Source organism: Anabrus simplex, chromosome 2 (assembly GCF_040414725.1).
Source record: "Anabrus simplex isolate iqAnaSimp1 chromosome 2, ASM4041472v1, whole genome shotgun sequence".
Taxonomy (NCBI): Eukaryota; Metazoa; Arthropoda; class Insecta; order Orthoptera; family Tettigoniidae; genus Anabrus; species Anabrus simplex.
Window position 1 is genome coordinate 586533423 of NC_090266.1, and position 21788 is coordinate 586555210.

The window sequence follows — 21788 nt, forward strand, 5'->3', positions numbered from 1 at the left end:
CCGGATTTAAAAATTAACCAATAACGAATTTTGAAATTTATTTAATCAACCAATCAAATTTGTTGGTATATTCAGGGATTCGGGCCAGAGAATTCCGGAACCTTCCTCTCCGCTATAAAAGCTGAGACGTTTGGGCTATGTTGTCTTTTGATCGCTCCAGTCCAGCGGTAGAGTGTGTTCGTAAAGGAGGCAGAGGAGGGCTTGCCTCGTCCATCTCCGGAAGGTCCACCAGCTCAAGATAATGGCAGACATATTTTAATGATGCAATAGTCTCAGAAAGCTAACTTGTGAGGAAGGTTTCAAAATCCCATTTTAATGTAATTTTTATATGTAACTTTTCAACAAGTCTAAAGACCTTATTCTAACTTAGGAAACAAAGAGTGAGAAACCTCTTTAATTCCCCTTAAACTTGGTTTTGAGGTGACTATGATTTCGTAAACTTTAAAATTTATCTCTTCCTTTGGTATTTTAAATTTTCTCTCCATCTAGTCACCTCCATAGTATAGGCTTAGCCTCCGTAACGTCGGGCCATGAGCCCACATACGGTTTTTAATTATGTTCCTGTGAATTTCGGAGGACTGCAAGTGTTCGCCTCCTAATATTTTGATTTTTGGCAAATAACTTTAACCTTTTCTTTTTACTAAGGCCAGGTAGAATGGGCAAGCCCCTGTTAACTATTCGTATTATATTTCTTATTTAATGCAATGTAGACTGTCGTGCGAGTAAGACAATGGAAATTGGTTAACGTTTCCCTAATGTAAAAGTTAAATTGTGCCGTTAAGAGGCTTGGATCTTGTAAAGTTTTGAGTGTAATCTCCTAGAAAGTAATTGTGTGGAGCAAAGACTCTCTTTCTAATGTTGTAAGTTTTGGAGCCCCGTCTCCTTTCTTGTATTTAATTGGAGCAATTGTGCTCTTGGGAATGGTGTAACATTTGAGCTATCTATCTCAACTCTTACTGTACATGATTTCAAATAATTATTGTTTCTAGAGCTGTAGAGCTCCTCCTATGCATTTCCAACTATTATGTGTTATTGTTTAATAAAGTTTAAGATCTGAAAAGAAAACAAAAACCCTAGAAAAGAAATAAAATTTCAAATTTTAGAATTTTAAATTAAAATTTGATCTCTTCTCTATCCACCCATTCATGGTCGCACCTCCTTACACCTCTATGTTCCACGATATCTGCGGAACAACAACAACAACAACAACATCAATAATAATAATAATAATAATAATAATAATAATAATAATAATAATAATAATAATATAGCCTTAGCTACTGTGTACAGGCATTTTTATTTGATGCCATCTAGACTACCTTCGTGTCAATTTCTATGTTTTCGTTTACTCTACTAGATTGCAGAGTAAACCGGACATTTGTTGAGCGATCAATTGATGAATGTTAATTAATTTTGGCAGGTAAACACCAAGATGAACCTCCTTGGTTCAGGCGGCAGCGCACCGACTTTTCACCTATGGGTTCCGTGGTTCAAATCCCAGTCACTCCATGTGAGAATTGTGCTGGACAAAGCGGAGGCGGGACATATTTTTCTCCGGGTACTCCGGTTTTCCCTGTCATATTTCATTCCAGCAACAATCTGCAGCATCATTTCATTTCACCTGTCAATCATTAATCATTGTATTAAAGGCGTGCGATAGTCTTCGGCACCCGGCACATTTCCTATCCTCGCCGCTAGATGGAGGCTTCATTCATTTCATTACTAACCCGGTCAAATGACTGGATACAGGCTGTGGATTTTCAGGTACCGAGCTCGATAGCTGCAGTCGCTTAAGTGCGGCCAGTATCCAGTATTCGGGAGATAATAGGTTCGAACCCCACTGTCGGCAGCCCTGAAAATGGTTTTCGTGGTTTCCCATTTTCACACCAGGCAAATGCTGGGGCTGTACCTTAATTAAGGCCACGGCCGCTTCCTTCCCTCCTACCCCTTCCCTGTCCCATCGTCGTCATAAGACCTATCTGTGTCGGTGCGACGTAAAGCAACTAGAAAAAAAAAAGATTTTCAGGTAAACACCAAACGTATCACCGGATATCTTTCACATGCCAACATCGCAAGACATGGAGTATCGAATGGACTTCTTTTCGTCCTTCAAAACTCCGACTATCTCTGCCAGGTTTGAACCCGCGACCTTGGGATCCTGAGGCCGACACTCCACCATTGAACCACAGAGAGCTGGATCGTTATCGATTAATATCCTTGTGGGCTTGCAATCGAACCCTGCTTAGGACAAGGATGTTTCTTTGGTAGGAAGTTTAGAACACCAGTGATTCAATGATCTGAAGGCAAATGTGTTGCTGTCCTTTTCAAATAGGTAGGGAATTATAATCACGAATTTTGACACCAAGAGCGATGGGGAGAATCGTCACGTAAGCATGGGACACATCTCAGAACCATAAATAAGGCAATTGGCCTTGGTTCAGTAGAGGGCTTCTGCATCATGCGCTACTTACAAAATGACCATTAGATTTAAGCTCTTTAAATCTTTAACTGTTTGCATCTAAACTACCCCATGTAGCGCACCATGAAGTGCTGTGCCGTCGGATGCTAAACAAAACCTTTCCAAACAGCAGTTTATGCTTCAATAAACACAATCCACTCATTTTCAAATTTTTAAGCTCACAAATACAATGTTCGATTAACTTGCAAGTGAAAGTTCCTCTAAATTGCCTTAAACTCCCAAGTATTCGATGTTTGTAACTAGAATTCAATACAACATATTTCAGTCTGGGTAAGTGGCGAAGAAAGTACTTGAACAGCTGGAGCTCAAATTTAACAGTGTATCGGTGTATTAACCATAAATTCATTTTCAATATCCACTGAATGATGTACCAGAATATGAAAACAAATACCCCAGTTAGTTAACAAAACATTACCTTTTAACTCGTCCGGACATCCGGAACAAGGCACTCCTGAGAAATTTGTTGCCACGCTTGACAGAACTTCTTACTCCACCACCACATTGTCTCAGCATCTGCATCTCTACTGTCATATCAAACAGAGTAGCTCGGTACCATAAGGTGTTAAAGAGCTAGCAATAGCACGCTAATGCCATTTTAACTATAGTAAAGGACCTCTAACATTCTCTAGTACAGTGTTCTCCTACCTTGACACGCATGACACTATCGGTACATGAGGCCTTTGCAAAAGTTAAGGAAAAAGTGAAGGGAGTATACATGGAAACTGAGAAATTTATTCTGAAACCATTCGTTACAGTTGCCAGAGTACCAACAGGGTGAAATCTAATACATAATACTGGTTGCCTATTTAAATTCGAAGGGATATAGTTAACTTTTCTACCGTCTTTGATAAAAAAAAATAACCAGCTAAAACGCTGAAAATAAACTGTGTTAGAACATCGATCTCAATCTTTCTCCTCTAGGTTTTGTGTAAAACAAAAAAATCATGAGTGTTCGTACATCTATAGACCTGAAATATGATTTAGTCCTACATTTGCAGGGTTGTTATAATCTTAGAAGAAAATACATACAGTATATATATATAAAACTAGCTGATGTACCCGTGCTTCGCTACGGGATTCTCAGAAAGACAGACTTTGAGGTTTTCCTAACTGAAGTCAACATAGGTCATTACAAAAACGTCAGTAGGAATGTAGTGATTAAAAGCAATGTTATGACATAAAACACGCTATCAAATGAAAAACTGCACATTTTCTCACTTTCAACGAACAGTACTACGCTGCCGATCTAACAGTTCAAAGTTCCAGAGCTGGAAGGACCAGGCCGCAGACAGCCGTGAACACTCCTCTGCCATTATTCCGTTATATGCACACGGCTCATTCCAATTAGTGCCTCAGAGTAGGGATTGAATAGCTGGAATGCTACGATGAACCAGTGTGTTACGAACCAGTAGTATCAGAAAATTTATGAACCAGAGAAATGGCGTGCTAAAGAAGAAAGTTATCTAACTCCCCAGCTACTTCCCACCAATATTCAGGCAGGCTGTTACACTCTGTACGACCGGGAGAGTTGGCCGTGTGGTTGGGGGCGCGGAGCTGTGAGCTTGCATCCGGGAGATAGTGGATTCGAACCACACTGTCCGCAGCCCTGAAGATGGTATTCCGTGTTTTCCCATTTTCACACAAGGCAAATGCTGGGGCTGTACCTTAATTAAGGCCAAGGCCGCTTCCTTCACACTCCTAGTCCTTTCCTATTTCATGGTCGCCATCGTTCAGTGCAACGTAAAAGAAATTGAAAAAATAATCAGTACGCAGCAGTAATCCTATCTATAGGAGATGAGTGGCAACAGAAGACACAAAACACACCACAACAAACAATGGTCCATGTAATGTTATTGTTGATCAATTTTATAAGCATTCTATATTGTAGGTCTTCACATTTAGTTTTCTTTCGACTCTGTGATATCATGGCGTCTTACAAAATTATTTATAGCGTGGACTGTAGTTCCTTATTCTCCGACCTTACATACCGATTTTCGTTAAATTCTGTTTACCCATTTTCGCATGTCTCGGCGCTGATATGGACTTAGTAACAAAAATCCAAATTCATGAATATCTCTGTGATAATAGCCGGTATTGTAACAATGTATAAGACATAACTGATCGGAAATTTAATACCATATAACTTTAGTTTTGTAGTATTTATCGATACGACCACTAATAACATAAATATTTGAGAATTAAATTTTAGGCCTACCCCTAAACTACCATTTTTCTTAGCGTGAATACAATTATTTATAGCCCTGATTATAGCGACTTATTCCACAACTTTGACTACCGATTTTCATTAAGATAAGACAACTAATAACATAAATATCTGAGAAGTAAAATTTAGGCCCGCCCCTAAACTATCATTTCAGTCAGCGTGAATAAAATTATTTATAGCTTAGATTATAGAGACTTATTTCCCAACTTTTTATACTGATTTTTATTAAGATACGATCACTAATAACACAAATATTTCAGAATTAAATTTTAGGCCTTCCCGTAAACTACCATTTCACTCAGTGTGAATAAAATTATTTATGACCTAGATTATATCGAATCATTCCCCGACTTTGCATACCAATTTTCATTAAGATACGATGAATAATAACCAACATTTTTGAGAATTAAAATTTAGGCCTTCCCCTAAACTACCATTTCACTCAGCGTGAATACAATTATTTATGGCCTAGATTGTAGCGTCTTATTCCCCGACTTTGCATACCAATTTTCATTAAATTCTCTTCAGCCGTTTTCTCGTGATGCGTGTACATACATACATAGATACATACATACAGACAGACAGACAGATAGACAGACAGACAGACAGAAATTACGGAAAATTAAAAAGTGCATTTCCTTGTTACTGCGGACACGACTGATACAAAAATACCATCCTTTTCAAATTCCGAACAATGTGCAGACAAAACTCTCATCTATATATATATAATAACTTGTCCTGACTGACTGACTGACTGACTGACTGACTCATCATTGCCGAGCCAAAACTAATGGACATAAAGAAATGAAACTTTGGGGATACATTCATATTAAGATGTAGGTGCCCTCTAAGAGAGGATTTTTTGATATTCCGTCGCTAAGGGGGTGAAAAAGGGGGTGAAATTTTACAATGAATGTATCTATATCTCAAAAGTTTAAAAGTTTACAGATGTAAAAATTGGCAAGTAGAATCTTCTTTAAAAATAAGGAAACACGGGTTTTTTTTGTTTTGTTCTCAGAAAATCCCAATGGCAGGAGTGAAAAAGGGAGAAATAGGGGTTGAATGCCTTTAATCAGGATACCGGTAATTATATCTCAGAAACTGAAGATATTACAGACCTGAAAATTGGTACTTTTGATCTCTTTTAAAAATAAAGAAACACGTATCTTTTTTTTTTTTTTTTGGAAAAGCCAATTAATGGGAGGGTGAATTATTAAATTGAGTGTATCTATATCTCAAAACTTTGAAAGTTTACAGATGTAAAAATTGGTATTTAGAATCTCCTTTAAAAATAAAGAAACACGTATTTTTTCGGAAAATAACAATAGGAGGGGTGAAAAGAGCTGAAAAAGGGGTTGATGCCTTTAATGAGGATAATTATATCTCAGAAACTGAAGATATTACAGACTTGAAAATTGGTGTTTGGGATCTCCTTTAAAAATAAAGAAACACGTATTTTTTTGTTTTTGGAAAATCGAATTAATGGGGGGGTGAAAAGGGGGTGAATGTTTAAAATGAGTGTATCTATATCTCAAAACTTTGAAAGTTTACAGGTGTAAAAATTGGTATTTAGAATCTCCTTCAAATATAAAGAAACACTTTTTTTTGTTTTCGGAAAATCCCAATAGGAGGGGTGAAAAGGGGTGAAAAAGTGGTTGATGCCTTTAATGAGGATACTTATATCTCAGAAACTGAAGATATTGCAGACTTGAAAATTGGTGTTTGGGATCTACATTAAAAATAAACACGTATTTTTTTGTTTTTGGAAAATCGAATTAATGAGGGGGGGTGAAAAGGGGGTGAATTTTTAAAATGAGTGTATCTACATCTTAAAACTTTAAAAGATTACAGATGTAAAAATTGGTATTTAGAATCTCCTTTAAAAATAAAGAAACATGTATTTTTTGTTTTCGGAAAATCTCAATAGGAGGGGTGAAAATGGGGTTGAATGCCTTTAATGAGGATTCTTAAATCTCAGAAACTGAAGATATTACAGACCTGAAAATTGGTATTTGGGATCTCCTTTAAAAAAAAAGAAAACTTTTTTGCTCTTGGAAAATCCAAATAGTGGAGGGGGAAGCGGAATTTTTAAAATGAGTGTAGGGTATCTATACCCCAAAACTTTAAAAGTTTGCACATCTAAAATTGATATTTACAATCTCTTTTAAAAAAAGGAACACGTATTTCTTTTCTCTAAATCCCAATAGGAGGGGTGTAAAAGTGTGAATAATGGGTTGAATGCCTTTAATGAGGATACATATATCTCAGAAACTGAAGATATTACAGAACTGAAAATTTGTATATGGGATCTCCTTTAAGAATAAAGAAACACGTATTTTTTTGTTTTGGGAAAATCCAATTAATGGAGGTTAAACAGGAGTGACAAATTGGGATGAATTTTTTGAAAGACTATATCCACAGAATATCTGAGAAACTTAGAATGTTAGAGACGTAAAAATTGGTATTTGGAATCTCCTTTAAATGTAAAGAAACATAGGTGATTTGTTTTTGGAAACTCCTCTTAAGGGGAACTAAAAGGGGGTGAAATTTTAAAATGAGAATCTATACAGTATATCTAAAAAATCTTAACATATTACAGAAGTGGAAAATGGTATTTTTTTCTCTATTAAAAATAAAGAAACGTGTATTTTTAGTTTTCGGAAATACCACTTGGGCGGAGTGGGGGGGCGTAAAAGTTACTGAAAATGGCGTTGAATTATTTTAATTAGGCTACTGTTATCTCAAAAATGAAGATGTTACAGACGTGAAATTTGATATTTGGAATCTGCTTTAAAAGTAAAGAAACACGTATTCTCGGAAAATCCAATGAATGGGGGGGAAGTGAAAGAATTGAAAAATTAATTGACTTAATTCATCTAATAAAAACGTGACAATTGGTATTTGGATCCTCTTTAAAAACAAAGAAAAACCCGTTTTGGCGGGGGGAATCATCTTGGGGAGCGGGAGTGAAAAGGAGTTGAATTCTTTTCATGAGGACACATAAAAGAAAACTGAAGAAGTTGTTGTCGTGATAATTGGTATTTAGAAGATCCTTTACTACTAAAGAAACAAGTATTTCTTGCCGGAAAATTCACTTAAGGGGGGGAGGAGTCTGAAAGTGAAAAAAGTGAATTATTTTTATCTCAAAACTGAAGGTAATAGACGTGAACATTGTTGTTTGAAATCTCCTTTAAACATAAACAAACACACCATCTTTTAGTTTTCGGGGGGGGGGGTGTAAATAAACTTAACGGCGGTGGGGTGTAAAAGGAGGTGAGACGAATCGATTTTACTGTTCATAATATATTTATAAGGAGCCTCCGTTACTCAGGCGGTCGTGCGCCAGCCTCTCACAGCTGGGTTCCGTGGTTCAAATCCCGGTCTCTCCATGTGACATTCGTGCTGGACAAAACGGAGGCGGGACAGGTATTTCTCCGGATACTCCAGTTTTCCCTGTCATCATTCATTCCAGCAACACTGTCCAATATAATTTCATTTCATTTGTCATCCATTAATGATTGCCCCAGAGTGCGACAGGTTTCGGCTGCCGGCACAATTCCTATTGTCGCCGCTATATGGGGACTTTATTCATTCCATTCCTGACCCTGTCGAAAGACTGGAAACAGGCTGTAGATTTTCGATGTACTTTTTCTGATCATAAACCGATCATTTTTAATCTTTCCTGGGTTCGTTTTCAAGAGCCATCTTTTCCTTCGGAGAACGTTCTTAGATTACAGTAGATTATCCTGGCATATAAATAAAAATTTAAACACATTTGAAATAAACGATAGGAATGAGATTGACCGTCCAATTTTTCACCTCCATAATAAGGTCAATAATTCACGGAAGTATGTCGTTCGTATGGCCAGAAATCCAGCACTCTTGCCTACGCGCGACAATGGTGCTGGTCACATTTTCAACAATGACAATGGCAGCAGATGTAATTTACCGCCAAGTAGCGGTCTTGCATCTTGCTGTGGGGTCCAGAACATCTATAATAATAATAATAATAATAATAATAATAATAATAATAATAATAATAATAATAATGATGTTCTGGACCGTCGTCAAAATGTGCGGGCCGCGCTGGAAACGGGTCCTGGCCGGGTAATGACTACGATTGCAGTCCGGCCGCGGGTTTAGTACTGCCAAGGCACCCAAGACGACACCACGCCGGATCTCCTCCAGGATTTGATCCACAGTAAAAATACTTATAGGAAAAGATGGCAAAGATTTAAGGACCCAACTGATCGGATGGAATACCTGAACCTAGCCCGGGAAGTACGAAATCGATTGCTGGAAAGAAAGATTGAAAAATGTGAGGAACGTTGCCGTAATCTCTCAGAAAACGAGTCAGATCACGAATTTTGGCAGATTCTCTGAGAAAGCGAGTTAGATCGCGAATTTCAGCGGATTATATATAAAACGTTAAGCATTCAATTATAAATTTCATTATAATACCGTAGCGAATCACGGGTATCTTGCTAGTACATATATACGTACATACATACATACACACACATATACATCTTCATTATGGACTGTTATGTTTTTCAGCGTTCAGTCTGCGAGCTTTTGCTAGAATTTACTAAATGCCACCACAATCCTCTATTATTGTAACTAGTTCTGTGACCTCTTTCAGTTATATTGCTCATATATCCTCACTCCCTCTACTTCCCTTACCATCCATGGCTGGGTCCGTTATTCACCTATGTAACCTATACTCCTCCATTCGCCTCGCATGGCCCCAACATCGAAGCTGGTTAATGCGTATAGCTTCATCAATCGAGCTCATTCCTATTTTAGCTTTTATCTCTTCATTCCGAGTTCCCTCCTTTCATTGTTCCTACCTGTTTGTACCAGCGATAATTCTCCCTACTTTCCTTTCTGTCACTTCTAACTTATGAATAACATATCCTGAGTCCACCCAGATTTCACTCCCGTAACGCAAAATTGGTCTGAAAATAGACCGATGTAAAGATAGTTTCGTCCGGAAGCTGACTTCTTTCTTACAAAACACTGTTGATCGCAACTGTGAGATCACTGCATTAGCTTTGCTGAATCTTGATTAAATCTCACTTACTATACTATTATCCTGGGAGAATCTCTCTTTTCCTTTTATGGCTTTACAGTTCATTGTAAACCTTGACCTCTTCAACAATCTTCCACCATTTATCTCGATCCAACGCTAAAACATTCCCATTTCTAGCCCATTTCCCGAAGATTTTCAATGACTCCATCTGGTTCTCGGTCGATCTCGTCCTCTCTGTCCCCGTGGATTTGCATGTAATATATGTTTAGGTACTTCCATATCACTCATCCGCGCTAAGTGCCCGGCCCATCTCAGTCTGGCTGATTTCACTATTCTTCTAATAGGTGGATCTTTATAAACGGTGTAAAATTCATTATTGTACCTTCTTCTCTATGTTCCTCTTTCACAGATTGTGCCGATGAAACTTCGAAGTATCTTTCCTTCGAAGGCATCCAGCAATCTGGTATCTTTTGCTGTTAATGGCAAAGTTTCAGAGGCATATGTAAGCACAGGTCTTCACAACCGGTTTGTAGATGGTTAATTTGGCAGTACGAGTCAAGAGCATTGAGGAGAAAAGTCTTGTTCGAGCAAAATAGGCTCTATTGACTGCTATTAATCTCTGTTTAATTTCATATGACGTATCATTTGAGAAGGTGACTGTCGATCCCAAGTATTTAAACTGCTCAACTCTCTCAAAGGTGTTACTGAGGCTAGCATGTTCTTGCATGGTTTCCCGGCAACCATATATTTAGTTTTCTGCTGGTTGATGTTCACTCCCATTTTCCCACTAGCCTGTTCAAAGGCGATGAATGTCTCTTCCTCTGCCTTCCCAGTTCTTGTCACTATATCTATATCATCAGCATAACCAAGTATCTGCACTGATCTATAGAAAATCGTTCCCCTATTTAGGAGGTTTGCATCTCTCATTACCTTCTCCAAGGCAACATTAATAAGGAGGCATGAGAGCGCGTCTCCCTGCCGTACCCCACTTTGAATATCTAATGCCTTACACATCATTCCTCCCATTCTTATACTGCTTCATGTCCTTACCAATTTTTCAGGAATTCCCAGTTCAATCACAGCATGATACAATTGCTCTCTCTCTCTCTCTCTCTCTCTCTCTCTCTCTCTCTGTCTCTCTCTTTATACCAAGCGATTCCAACTGAGGTGCTTCCACGGCCCCGGCCGGCCCCGGCAGCAGCCCCGGTGCTGTGCTATAGCACCGTTGAGGTGGGGGAGGGGGAAGAGGGGGAAGTGACAGAGGCAGAACCACAGGTCGTCAAGTCAGCGCGCAGTTTATGAAAACAATATTATTTATGACAGTTCTGTGAACACATAAACACACAATTTATTCTGTACATACTTTGCGTTTGCCTTAATGTACATTTATCGTTTAAGTCGATTGCTGACATCGTTTTGCGGCAGCTAATTTACCAATAATGGGTACAATCGATTTGGCAGTAGAAATTCTAAGTACAGCCTCTATGTCCGCATCAGACAGAGAATTACTAGTTCTCCATTTATTTAAATCCAGCATTGAAAATATCTGGATTTTTTTTTTTTTTTTTGGGAAATTTTCAGAGCAACAATAGCCCATAACGTGCTCGAACTGCGCCTTCTAAAGTATTGGGTTCAAGTATCTGTCGGACAGGGAGATAAAATAATTAAAATAATTATCTTTGTGGGTTCTTTTTTGCAATAGGTCTTATGGCGATGATGGGATAGGAAAAGGCTATGAATGGGAAGGAAGCGGCCGTGGGCTTAATTAAGGAACCGCCCCAGCATTTTCTTGGTTTGAAAATGGGAAACGACGGAAAACCATCTTCAGCGCTGTCGACAGTGGGGTTCGAACCCACTATCTCCCGGATGCAAGCTCACAGCTGAGCGCCCCTAACCGCCCCTCCAACTCCACCGCTGTTTTTCCTTAGCAGCACATATAGTTCTTAATAATACAAAACCCAAAACCAAAACAAATCTCCTAAATTTCATGTAAAACAATTCCTAATGAGTAAGTTATTACGTATCTCTGAAGAATTTGGCGATTCCGATTTTAACTTTGCAATTTGTTCGGTTCTTGCTGCGCCAACGATGTCATCATAGGTGGAAACATGTTTATTGTGGTAGTGTCGTCGCACGGTTGAAGACTGTACGCTTAAAATGACGTGACAAATTAAACACTGAGCTTTCCCTTCGGTATTGAGAACAAAATATGAATCCACCCATGAAGGATTAAACGACATTTTTAACGAAGGTGAAACCAACTGCTCCACTGTCTGTTCTATCGAATAGATTCTACTGAGAATGGCACACAGAGAGAGAGAGAATGAGAATGAATGTACTGTCTCTTACGTACACATGCACCGATCACTCCCTGGGGTAGGTGGGGAATGAGGGGAAAGGTGCTGCTGAGTGCAGCGCTGGTGCGCCCCGGCACTAAGTGCTCGAGTTGGAAAGGCCTGCTCTATACCATCATATGCTGCTTTGTAATCAATGAAGAGGCGATGCGTGACAATTCCAAATTCGATTGACTTCTCTAAAATACGCCTTAAGGTGAAGATCTGACCTAGAGTTGACTTTCCTGGGATAAATCTGCATTGATATAACCCAGTCTCTCTCTCTGAACAATTGGGAGAAGAAGGTCAAATAGTACGTTGGAGAGTACTTTGTATCCCAAGTTAAGTAATATAATTTCTCTATAGCTATCACACTCAAGCTGATCTCCTTTCTTATATAGGGCACATAATTCCTTCTTCTCCTTGCTGGGGCATTTTCTCCTCATCCCATACTGAAGTAACTATGTTTAGGAAAGTCCGTACAAATTCTCTGCCACCTTGTTTGAGCAGTTCCGCTGAAATATAATATGTTCCTGTTGCCTTCTTCTTTAATTTCTTCATGGCAATTCTCACTTATTCTAGAGTTGGTGGGCCTATATTTTCATGAGGGCATTTTCTCCTTGCACATCTATTTGTATTGCGTCACTTGGTATCATAAAGAAATTAAGGAGTTTATCAAAATGTCGCCGCCATCCTTCACATATCTCTTCCCCCTCACTAACGATTTCCCATTCTTCATCCTTTATCAGGTAGGTTTTGACACAGAAGTAGCTCCGAGCAGCATTTACCTCTCTATTTAATTTCCTCGGCCCAGTCTGACTCCTCAAAAGCTCCATTTCCCCGATATTTCCCTTCATCCACTCTCTCTTTCTTCTTTGATAAATCTTATTTTCAATCCTCTGTTTTTCTTTATAGTCTTCCATCATTCTTCTTGTACAGTTTGATTGTAACGTCCTTCTGTATGCCTTGTTCTTCTATTCTGTTGCTATTTCTTACTCAATGTCAAACCATGGAGATCTTGTGTATCTTGCTTCAACACCCAGAGTTTCATTTGCTGACGGCTCCACTGCATTTTAAATCATTTCCCAATGATATTCGATATCGCTGCACTCCTCAGCATTTTCAAGAATCTGTGTTATCCTATTCTGGTACTCATTTTTAATTTCAGATGATTCTAGATATGTTATATTGTATGTATGTTGGATCGGATTCCTTTGAATGCATTGGAAATCCCAGCCTTAACTCGCGCCCGTACCAAGAAGTGGTCTGAGTCTATATTTGGGCATCTGAAGATCCTTACACCCAAGAGATGTGACATGTGCCTTGCATCTATCAACAGATGATATCTGGTTAACTATGATTCCATTTGGTGATGACCATGTTCCTTTATGCGTGTCTTTGTATGGGAATAATGAGGAGCCCACAGCCATATTCCTAGATGCTGCAAATAATATGTCTCGTTCCATTATCATTGCTTATGGTATGTTTGCTGTGGGGTCCAATGTTGGTTTATATATATCTCTTCCCTTCCCACCTGAGCATTTAGGTTACCAGCAACTATTTTAATATCATGGCCTGGGCAGCCATCATATGCTCTTTCCGAAAGTTCATGTTACGATTCTTTCTCTTCGTCCTCATATTCCTCTGTAGGTGCATGGGTATTGATTATAGAGTAATTAAAGTATTTCCCCTTGAAAACTTTCATTTTCTTATAGTAAAAAGGTCCGGAAAGATGGATGCCGTTTTAGAGAGGATTAAATGTGAATAAGTTGTATTCTTTGATTATTAGAGAAAACATTAACCTGTCATGATTTTGTCGTTTGTTCTGTTATTAAAATTATGAGATTAATGAACCGGAATACAATACTTGAAAGATTGAATTACATAAATATACATTTAAATTTTGAGATCATATCTGAAAATATTTAAGCTGGAGGATTAGGTTACAAGTGGATCAGATTATGAAAACAGAATATAACTTATGATAATTTATTTAAATGGTCGGAGAAATATTAAATTTAAAATAGAGAATACATCATTGTGTGAATAAAGTATTCATTTATTTTTTTAAGTTCCAGGAAAATGACTTAATTGCGTGTATTATGAATACCAATTGTCAACTAGATATTCTTGAGGAAACCATGACTAATTAAAGAGGAACAGTACGGGAATGCCGAGGATCATGTGAATCTTCATATGATGTCATGAAAAGGAATTCAACATATCTGATGAGTAGAATATTAGTATATTTATTTGCTTGTTAATTACGTTATCAGAATGTAGTTTCCTTGTCTATTATAATTGCATAATGTAGAGAACTTGAGGAAAGATATTCACGAGTATCTAGGTCGATGTAAATCATCCTTTTAAGACATCATTTTTACGTTGTTTTGATAATGGATTTTAACTGCACCAGGTCAGGTATTGCTTATTTCTGCAGTTAAATGGAAGTTATTCTTGTCCTTACTGTTCTTTATAACATTTATTTAGGGAATATCAACGTAATATTACTTGAAGTGAGCTCAGAGATTGAATACCATGATGAGTGTTTACCTTGCAAACCTGTCCTAAAACTATTGCACTTATGTACTTTTCTGCATACTGTGTATGAAGCAATTTACGTTTATAATGATATCGTAGCAGCAAAATCCTTTTGTATACGTATATGTATTTGAGGATTATGATAAGGATATGAATATAATTATGTGTAATAACGTGTATATACGGAAATATGAGTTGATATTTATGTGAAGAAATTTGAATGACGTCGAAATATGATGAGTATGGGATGAGGAAGTTGATTTTTTTAAATAATCTGGCTGCATATACGAGAGATAATTGAATCTCAACGAGGTAAGATGTAGTAATATAGGGATATATGACACGTTTGGTTTTATATATATATTCAGTGACCTGATATTCTCATACGTAATATTTATATCCAAGGAGGATACAAATACCGTTATTGATTGCGAATGGGCAGAGCTATAAAAACGATTACAGAAAATTCCAACCGATGACGTACCCTGGGAAGTTTTTTACCATATTTATAGGTGTTCAGAATTCTTTATGTATGAATGAACAACCGTTTGACCTCAGTTGAGTTAAAACCACTTCCTGTTTCTGAATTTAGATTTGATATCTTAAGTAAATGTTGGAGTAGACGTATTTACATGTAGTTGTTGTTGTCTTTTGACGTAATTTTGAATATCTCATAACAGTGAAATTGGCCACTATTATTATTATTATTATTATTATTATTATTATTATTATTATTATTATTATTATTATTATTATTATTATTGCTTTCTCACTTGTTTATTATCAATATCAGACATTAATATTCGTGATTTGTTTCCTCAAGTAGTAGTATAATTTAATCAATTAAATCGTTGAGCATTGTTATAATAGCCAGTTTCTTGCTGTTATATATTTAGATATCGTATTTCAAATACAAAGAAGGGATTTCAGTTATCTGAAATAAATCGACGATAGGGATTCAAAATTTTATTACGAACTTGGTGATATATTATTGATTGAATTAATCTATTTGTGTATAGCGATCGCGGATCGTTTATTTTCGGCGGGTGTCATTTATGATTGACGCGTGAATTTCCTGACATCAATAAGGAGACTTTAAACAACATAATAGTAAATGAATCTGGAAGTAATTCACCAGCGGCAGTCATTTTCCGATTTGAGATTAAAATTGAATTTTAATTTTCTTTAGATGTGCCATTTACGGAAGATGTGCATGATCATTAAACTATCGTCACCCAAGTATTCTGTTTTATTTCTAATCAGTTAATCTTACTATCTGGAGTTAATTAGTTCTAAATTTAAATAATTAAACCCTTTCGTAGATAGGACGCGTATCCACAACCGAATTGAAAAACCATAGTCCTGAGGTAAACGATGTGACCTTCCGTCCGGACCAGCCTGGGAAGGAAACCTACGATCCCGAGGATATGTTTGCGATGGGGTACATCCTTTACCTTGATTACTGATAGTCTTGGACTAATAGGTGTAAACCCAATTACAGTGTGCTTTAGCTGGTGGTGTACCACAAATCCTGAGACACACGTGTGCTTCTCCTCACTACAGCTACAAATTACACTAGCTTCTCGCTTTTCTAGAATTCCACTATTGGTCCACCTTATTTCTTGTAGAGCTATGATACCCCACTTTGGTTTCATTGTTTGGTTCAACAGTACCTTCAGGGCTCCTGGGTGATACATGGATCTAATACATAAATCTGACTTACGCTTTGTATTTCGTTTCTTTCTTTCATTGATTGTTTGCCCATGATCATTATCCTTTCCCCTGCCATGTTTGTCTCCAATAATCAGTCCGGCTTTCTTTTGTTGAAGTTTCGCAACTGGATGTCGGCCCTTCGTCCAACTTCTTCCGGAGGACGGATAATTTTTAGTCAGAGTTTTCTTCCCTTAGCCTTCGGGTAGTCATCCCGACATACTACAAGGCAGATGCATCTTCGCTGGAGCCCCGTTAGCCGTCAATTTTCGGGGTTTTCTTGCTGGGTCTTCACAGTTACCGAAGCGGTTACGGGGCTCACGCAGCCCCACTGTACATCACCCCACGAGGCAATCCCTTATTTTATGACTGCCCATCTCCCACGACGTGGACGAGGGGTTGGACTTATGAGAGACATCCTGGGAGAATGCATCCTAAATATTTGAAATGAGATACGTGTTTCAGCTTTGTATTTCTAACCTGGCATTGAACTCTCTTAGCTTTCTTACTCACTGACATCACATTAGTCTTGGAAAGGCTCACTGCACTTATTTTCAAGTTCCAAGATAATAGACTGCAGGCTTTCAGCACAATCTGCCAATAAGGCCAAGTCGTTGGCATAGGCCAAACTGTTTACTACATTTCCACCTAAGTGAATCCCTCCCTACCACGTTATACTTTTCAATAGATGATCCATGTAAAATATGAACAACAAAGGTGAAAGATTACAACCTTGCCTAACCCTTATAAGTACCTTGAACCAAAACAATTAGCTGAAAGATTTATTCAAATTAAGGCAAAAAATAAGCCTCTGGCTCTCCTGAAAATGATGGGTAACAACAGTAAATAAAGGTATTACTCACAAACTAGTCTTCATGCATTATATTCCAATACTTCCAGAAAAGTACGGTACCAAAAAACAATCTGGTCCACAGCAACCAATTTCAAGCTTTACAGAGTAATTTATCGTCATACTGTTCTGCTCACAGCAGTGACCACAGCAGTGACCACAATAAATTAAGGAACAATAGAATAAAACTCATATCTGACGTTAAGATATGGCCGAAAGAGCCAAAAATAAGCATTCGCTGAACGCAGGAGAAAATGGAAGTCTTACAAGGATAAATAAGCACGTTGCCATAGTTTTCTCAAGTAAATAAGAATTAAAGGAGAAGAATAAACAATTCTTAAGAACGAACCATTAAAATGGCGAAATGTGCCAGCAATAAGAATTAATGTTACTTTTAAATAAAATCTAGAGGATCCAAAGAGCGATATACGTCCCATGGTAAACCTCAATCACACACGCACGCTTTCAGAGACCCAAAATTCAAACCTGTGAGATGAGCAATAACTCGGTGACAACACATCACCTACACTTACCATCACGATTAATCCAGGAAACCAAATGTTCAATAGCCTAGTCAGAATAAAAAGACCAGTGTGAAGTGTCTACCATGAGAGGCCTTTCACGAAATCCTATAACGTTGCAATCACCAAAATAGGCTGCCAAAAGGTTCGCATACAGTACAAATCAGACTCTTGTGCTGACATGAGGTGCGTACGGCAGACAATTCAAAGAAAAGAAATCACACATAAAACAAAACCAAAAGGAATCGGAATCGAGCCATAATATCGCATTTAAATATAAAATCCATACACATCCCGAGAATACTTATGGCAATCGTTTGAAAATAAAAGATGCAGTAGGACATGAACCGCTAGTACTAGACTATCGGTCTATTAGGAATCATTACATTGAGCCGTGTAGACATACGAATAAAATAAATAGCCAGAAGTAGGCGAGAACTCGGTGTATCGTATTTAAAACGATTGAAGTAGCTTTTACAAGCTAAGAATGACATCCCAATGAAAACAGCCTCCATTTTCAATCACAACAAAATTCAGAGAGTCAAGTCAAGGAGATAGAAAATATCAAAGTTAGGACAAGAAAGAAATACTTTCATAAAAGATGTGGCGAGGTGCCATCTGCCCGCCTTGGGTCAAGTTAAGACAACAATTCTTTTTATGAGTCCAAAGAGGCCATCGTAGAGCGATACGCATATTGATCGCGACCTATATGACTTCATCCGTATGTATATAGTCATTTAGAGGCTACAGTAGTGTCTCAGTAGACAACGGCAACGTGTATGCCTCTATAAAATCTATCAGACCTCCAAGTTAGATGAAAATAGAAACATTATTATAGAAGTTATTAAAGTATTAAGAAACTGATGCAATCGGCGTGACATACCCCGCTGGCTGCAGTTCCCAAGCTATATGAACTGGCTCCAAATCACACACAATATCTAATCTACTATCCGCAAGCTATACCATGCCGGTCAGCAGTTGGACCTGAAGTTTTATAGAAAACTCTTCATGTCTTAAGACGTAATTATTTTCTGCGTGAAACAGTACTACATACATACATACATACATACATACATACATACATACATACATACATACATACATACATACATACATACATACATACATACATACATACATTATCATTATAGACTGTTATGCCTTTCAGCGTTCAGTCTGCAAGCCTCTGTGAATTTACTAAACGTCGCCACAATCCTCGATTTGCAACTAGTGTTGTGGCCTCATTTAGTTCTATACCTCTTATCTTTAAATCGTTAGAAACCGAGTCTAACCATCGTCGTCTTGGTCTACCTCTACTTCTCTTACCCTCCATAGCAGAGTCCATTATTCTCCTAGGTAACCTATCCTCCTCCATTAGCCTCACATGACCCCACCACCGAAGCCGGTTTATGCGTACAGCTTCATCCATCGAGTTCATTCCTAAATTAGCCTTTATTTCCTCATTCCGAGTACCCTCCTGCCATTGTTCCCACCTATTTGTACCAGCAATCATTCTTGCTACTTTCATGTCTGTTACTTCTAACTTATGAATAATATATCCTGAGTCCACCCAGCTTTCGCTCCCGTAAAGCAAAGTTGGTCTGAAAACAGACCGATGTAAAGATAGTTTCGTCTGGGAGCTGACTTCCTTCTTACAGAATACAGTCGATCGCAGCTGCGAACTCACTGCATTAGCTTTACGGCACCTTCATTCAATCTCACTTACTATATTACCATCCTGGGAGAACACACAACCTAAATACTTGAAATTATTGACCTGTTCTAGCTTTGTATCACCAATCTGACATTCAATTCTGTTGAATTTCTTATCTACTGACATCAATTTAGTCTTCGAGAGGCTAATTTTCATACCATACTCATTGCACCTATTTTCAAGTTCCACGATATTAGACTGTAGGCTTTCGGCACAATCTGCCATTAAGACCAAGTCGTCAGCATAGGCCAGACTGCTTACTACATTTCCACCTAATTGAATCCCTCCCTGCCATTTTATACCTTTCAGTAGATGATCCATGTAAACTACAAACAGCAAAGGTGAAAGATTACAGCCTTGTCTAACCCCTGTAAGTACCCTGAACCAAGAACTCATTCTGCCATCAATTCTCACTGAAGCCCAATTGTCAACATAAATGCCTTTGATTGCTTTTAATAATCTGCCTTTAATTCCATAGTCCCCCAGTATGTCGAACATCTTTTCCCTCGGTACCCTGTCATATGCTTTCTCTAGATCTACGAAACATAAACACAACTGCCTATTCCTCTCGTAGCATTTTTCAATTACCTGGCGCATACTGAAAATCTGATCCTGACAGCCTCTCTGTGGTCTGAAACCACACTGGTTTTCATCCAACTTCCTTTCAACGACTGATCGCACCCTCCCTTCCAAGATGCCAGTGAATACCTTGCTTGGTATACTAATCAGTGAGATACCTCGATAGTTGTTGCAATCCTTCCTGTTCCCTTGCTTATAAATAGGGGCAATTACTGCTTTTGCCCAATCTGAAGGTACCTTACCAACACTCCACGCTAATTTTACTACTCTATGAAGCCATTTCATCCCTGCCTTCCCACTATACTTCACCATTTCAGGTATAATTTCATCTATTCCTGCTGCCTTATGACAATGGAGTTTATTTACCATCCTTTCCACTTCCTCAAGCATAATTTCACCAACATCATTTTCCTCCTCCCCTTGAGCTTCGCTGTTCACAACACCACCAGGATGATTTCCTTTTACATTGAGAAGCTGTTCAAAACATTCCCTCCACATCTCCAGTGATTCCCTGGGATCTATTATGAGTTCACCTGTATTACACAAAACACTGTTCATTTCCTTTTTCCTTCCCTTCCTAAGATTCTTTATTACTGTCCAGAAAGGTTTCCCTGCTGCTTGACCTAGCCTTTCCAGGTTGTTACCAAAATCTTCCCATGACTTCTTTTTGGATTCAACAATTATTTGTTTCGCTCTGTTTCTTTCATCTACATACAACTCCCTATCTGCCTCGGCCCTTGTTTGGAGCCATTTCTGATAAGCCTTCTTTTTACGTTTACAAGCTGCTCTCACTTCATCATTCCACCAAGATGTTCGCCTTTTCCCATCTTTACACACAGTTGTTCCAATGCATTCCCTGGCTGTTTCTACTACAGCATCCCTGTATGCCGCCCATTCACTTTCTATATCCTGAACCTGCTTAATGTCTACTGTTCGAAACTTCCACTAATCATATCCATGTACTTCCGTCTAATTTCCTCGTCCTGGAGATTTTCTACCCTTATTCGTTTGCAGACAGATTTCACTTTCTCTACCTTAGGCCTAGAGATACTTAGTTCACTACAGATCAGATAGTGGTCTGTATCATCGAAAAATCCCCGGAAAACTCGTACGTTCCTAACAGATTTCCTGAATTCGAAGTCTGTTAATATATAGTCTATTATGGATCTGGTACCCCTAGCCTCCCATGTGTAGCGGTGAATAGCCTTATGCTTGAAGAATGTATTCGTAACAGCTAAACCCATACTAGCACAGAAGTCCAGCAAACGCTTCCCATTCCCATTAGCTTCCATATCTTCCCCACATTTACCAATCACCCTTTCGTATCCTTCAGTTCTATTCCCAACTCTCGCATTGAAATCGCCCATTAGCACTATTCTATCCTTGCTGTTTACCCTAACTACGATGTCACTCAATGCTTCATAAAACTTGTCAACTTCATCCTCATCTGCACCCTCACATGGTGAATACACGGACACAATTCTAGTCCTAATTCCTCCAACTGACAAATCTACCCACATCATTCGCTCATTTACGTGTCTAACAGAAACTATGTTCCGTGCAATGGTATTCCTGATGAAGAGCCCTACCCCAGACTCTGCCCTTCCCTTTCTAACACCCGTCAAGTACACTTTATAATCTCCTATCTCTTCCTCGTTATCTCTCCTTACCCGAATATCACTTACTCCTAGCACATCCAGATGCATCCTCTTTGCTGACTCAGCCAGTTCTACTTTCTTTCTTCTATAAGCCCCATTAATATTGATAGCTCCCCATCGAATTCCATTTCGTTCGCCAAGTTGTTT